The sequence below is a fragment of the Mastomys coucha genome, unplaced genomic scaffold (assembly GCF_008632895.1).
Source record: "Mastomys coucha isolate ucsf_1 unplaced genomic scaffold, UCSF_Mcou_1 pScaffold22, whole genome shotgun sequence".
NCBI lineage: Eukaryota > Metazoa > Chordata > Mammalia > Rodentia > Muridae > Mastomys > Mastomys coucha.
In genome coordinates, this window is record NW_022196905.1 from 249167249 (window position 1) to 249171842 (window position 4594).

The following is a 4594-nucleotide window of genomic DNA, read 5'->3' on the forward strand; positions in this document are numbered from 1 at the left end:
TAGAAAAGGTAGGTCCCAGCACCCACATCTTTTTCTTCTATAGTTATTTAAACATTCAATTTTTTCCTTCCGTTTCTTTTCTTGAATTAAAAAGAACAAAGCCCATAGAGTCACTCATCTGTTCTGAACTGTGCCATCATAGGTGTTTCTGAGGAGGTAAGGATGTATGGGAGAACAAAGCAACTCTGATACCCTCTTACACCTGAGGAGCCTAGTTCATGGACTCTGTTCTCTGAAGTCCCCCCAAAGGACTCTGAGTATTATGGCTTAAAAAAAATCAATTTATTATGCCAGGCATGGTGGCATGTGCCTTTAATCCTAGCATTTGGGAGATAGAAAAATAAGTTAAAGGCTAGCTTCAGCTATATGGTAACTTTCAAACTAACCAGGGCTACGTGAGACTGACTTTCAAGGAGAAAAAAAGGGAGCAAAAATTAATTCATTGTTCCTTCTTTGGATTTCTTTAAGAGTAATGACTTGGGGGGAATTTCTGCTGTCCCTGAAATGGCCTTTTGTAAACAAAGGGCTTTATTACAGGCTTGTGTTGGTTCATCTCAGCACCCATAAAGCAGTCCTTTCCCTGCAACTCTGGTGAGTTCTCTCTGGAGTTCTGACATTTTTCTGCTTAGCCCAGCCGTACTATATGTAGCCCACAGCTTGTTGCCAGTACAAGGTGCTATGCAAAGGAACAGTTCTCTGGGAAAGCTGCTGGGGGCAGATAGTGCCTCTCTGAGCTCTGCATATCACTAAGGATAAATGCTTAAGTAAGCTTCAGTAGGGTAACAGGAACACTGGGTGAAATGTTGGGTTTGTGACTTAAACCACTCACTAAAATAGGTGTCATATGGATCTCAGAACTTCATTTATAAACCTCACAGGTAGTAGCTTTTTTTGTCCTTTTCAGGACAAGAGTACCTCGGTGTAGCCCTGGTGGTCCTGGAACTCACTCTGTAGAACAGGTTGGCCTGGAACTCAGAAATCTTCCTGCCTCTGCCTCCCAAGTGCTGGGATTGCAGGTATGCATCATCGCTGTCCAGATAGATTACTTCCCCTGAGCCCAGCTGTTCTGGCCCATCCCTACAGTCTTAGGAAGGTTGAGGAAGCATACTAAACTTGTTTTGATTTTCTGAGACAGCGGCTGTCTTGTACCAGCTCTGCCTCCTGAGCTCCAGTGGGTATGCTATTTAACAAAAAACTAACAGACACCAGACATTTTCATGATAACCTGGTCCATGGAGTTTTGCCCTCTGGTTGTTTAACTCTTCTATGATGATGGCTTCTGAAACTGTTCTGTTTAACTGTTCTGTTAAAGTAGGAGACCATTGTGGAGGGCAGCATTAGAGTTTTATGTTCATAGACAGAACCTATCAGGACAACATGAGGGTGGCTAGGTAGAAATCATCTATGGCCTGGGATGAGCCATTTTTGCTCCATTCTTAGTCCACAGACTATCTGCCTTGTGGTTTTTTATTTTGCTTTTTTGAGACAGGGTTTCTCTTTGCAGACCAGGCTGACCTCAAACCCAGACAGCTGTCTAGCTCTGCTTTGAAAGTGCTAGAGTATACCACCACCCACTATCTGCCCCCTCCCTTTACTTAAGTGTGTTGCGGTGTTTTGCCTACATACATGCCAGATCCCCTGAAACTGGAGTTACAGTTCTGGGCTGCCATGTGAGTGCTGGGAATTGACCCTAGATACTCTGGAAGAGCAGCCACTGGTGTCAACTGTTGGGCTGTCTCTCCAGCCTGTTCTACCTTGTTTTCTTTTTTTTTTTTTTTTTAAGATTTATTTATTATTATATGTGAGTACACTGTCGCTGTCTTCAGAAACTCCATAGGAGGGAGTCAGATCTCATTATGGATAGTTGTGAGCCACCATGTGGTTGCTGGGAATTGAACTCCGGACCTCTGGAAGAACAGTCAGTGCTCATTAACTGCTGAGCCATCTCTCCAACCCCATTCTGCCTTGTTTGTAAGAAATACTTTCTTCATTTTTTTTTTTTATTTAATGTATATGATGAGTACACTGTAGCTGTCTTCAGACACACCAGAAGAGGAAATCAGATCACAATACAGATGGTTGTGAGCCACCATGTGGTTGCTGGATATTGAACTCAGGACCTTTGGAAGAGCAGTCAGTGCTCTTAACTGCTGAGCCATCTCTCCAGGCCCTACTTTCTTCATTTTCAGTGTCACCATTTAGGTGAGTGCAGGTAGTAACAATGGCTCCATCTTATTTTGTGTCTTCTCGTTCATTTTCCCTTTTGTTGAAACCTCCCCCACAGCGCTCAAATGCCTGCATGCTGACACACACACACACAAACACACACCCTGCTGTCTCCTGTAGGATCCTTCCCAGGCAGACCCCACCCCCCAACTTTTTTTTTTTGGTTTTTCCAGATAGAGTTTCTCTGTGTAGCCCTGGCTGTCCTGGAATTCACTCTGTAGACCAGGCTGGCCTCAAACTCAGAAATCCACCTGCCTCTGCCTCCCAAGTGCTGGGATTAAAGGTGTGTGCCACCACCATCTGGCAGACCCCACCTTTTAATCTCTCCCATGTTCACCCTCATTCAAGGGCTCAAACTCTAGCCTCCACACTCCTGTCTGGCACTTCTCTTCTGTGGAACCAGAATATTTCAGATCCAAGAGTGTCTAAACACGTTTACTTTCTCTTTTTTCCTTTCCTACTGTTGTACAGGCTAAATCCCTGAATGCTGAGTTCAGTTGATATCACACTGTCTAGGTTCACAGGTGAGCACCAATCCACCAGGCATCTTACAATCTAAACGAACATAAAAATGACTCTCTAGAAACGATGGTTTTAGTTCTGTTTTTGAGCCACGTTCTCTTAATATAGTTCCAGATATTCTGGAACTAAACAGATCTTGCCACCAGAATGCTGGGATTAAAGGTAATTTATGTCTCTGGGAGTTCAGTACAAATGACTGCCAGGTGCCCAAAGAGAGCAGAGGCATGAAACTGGAAGTAACAGGCAGTTGTGAACCATCTGACTAACATAATGTGGGTGCTGGGGCTCAAAGGTCCTTTATAAGGGCAGCAAGTGCTCCTAACTGTTGAGACATCTCTCCAGCTCCTACACTGGCAAAGTTTTAAAAATTGATAATACAATGGCTGGAGAGAGGGCTCAGAGGTTAAGAGCGTGGGCTGCTCTGATCCAGAGTCCTGAGTTCAATTCCCAGCAACCACATAGTGGCTTCATAGCCATCTATGAGATCTAATGCCCTCTTTTAGCAGGCAGGCAATACAAACACTGTACACATAATTTTTTAATTTGATAATTAAACCCCTTCAATCCTAGCACTTAGGAGGCAGAGGCAGGCAGATTTCTGTGAGGACATCTAGAGCTACACAGTGAGGCCCTAACAAGAAAAAGTAGGATACTACACAGTTGGTGATGAATTGTGACTTCAAATATTCCAACTCTAACCCAAGAATTCTACCCACTGTGATCCAAGACAGGGACTGAGCCAGTCACTGTCACTATAGATAAGGGGACATGCTAGAAATCCTCAACACCTATCACTGAGGAATGCAGAAATATATGCCAGGGTGGCTGCTGCTTTCCAGAGGGAAATGGGTGTACAAGTGAGCTATCAGGTTACAAAACAGTGTGAAGTGTTCATACTTGTGTAAAATGAAAGCATATGTGAAAGACAGCACACAGAGCAATTATATACACATTTTTAATGAGCATATATTAGTCTAGTAAGCAGAAAAATACAAATTACAAATCATGATTAGCAAAATGTTTCTCATAATTACATTAAGTTTCTAAGAATGATGTGTTATCACTGATTTATCCAATATTATTCATACAATGTATGAAGTAACCCATAATTCTGCTTATAGCATAATTGAGAGTTTTTGCTAGGTCATAACTTCTTTTCTAAGTTGTTACTTGGCATGAAACCCCATGGATTGGAACCAAACAATGGAGCCAGGCACATAATAGATGGAGTGAACCAGAGGAAAGACACCTCCATCTTCAATGGGATTGTCTATGCCCCTTGAGTCTGCCAATCTGAAGAAGTAACCAAGGTGCTCACCAGGGAGGAAGGGAAGGAGGTAGAGTGGGGGTGAGTAGAGAACAGAGAGTCTCTACTGGTTCTATCAGAGGCAGGTGGGTATAGCAGTCTCTCCTGACCTGTCTGAACTGCCTTTTCCTCTCATTTATTCAAGGCTGAGAGTTGGTCAAAACACAGGGAGCCAGCCAGGTGGTGTCAAGGCCTGCGGCCCAAGAATCAGTAACAGCAACCATATTAGCAAACAATAGAAAACTGTGGCTTTAAAGGGGAAGAGCTGAAACTCAGTTCTACTCACTTATGTACCTCTAGCTACCTTAGAACTCATTAAGTAAATCAGGTTGGCCTCAAACTCATGGAGATCCACCTGTCTCTGCCCTCCAAGTGCTGGGATTAAAGGTGTGCACCATCACACCTAACTAGGACTATTTTCTAAAATGTAACTTTTCTTAGATTTGCCCCCTACTATTTGCACAAATTTGTAAAGTCCAAACGTAATTCCGAATGAGGTAGGTAGTCTCTACTCAGACCGTGGTCTCTGAAGTGCCTGTC

The 4594-nt window shown here is 43.4% G+C and overlaps 1 long non-coding RNA gene across 1 annotated transcript in view; it reads left to right on the forward strand.

Moving 5' to 3' along the window:
* LOC116070186 overlaps positions 1-105 on the forward strand; it is a 1311-nt gene extending 1206 nt beyond the window's left edge. Inside the window, exon 2 of the long non-coding RNA XR_004110304.1 lies at positions 9-105. This is a non-coding gene — a long non-coding RNA (uncharacterized LOC116070186). The remainder of the gene's footprint in view (positions 1-8) is intronic.
* Positions 106-4594: the final 4489 nt, after the last annotated feature.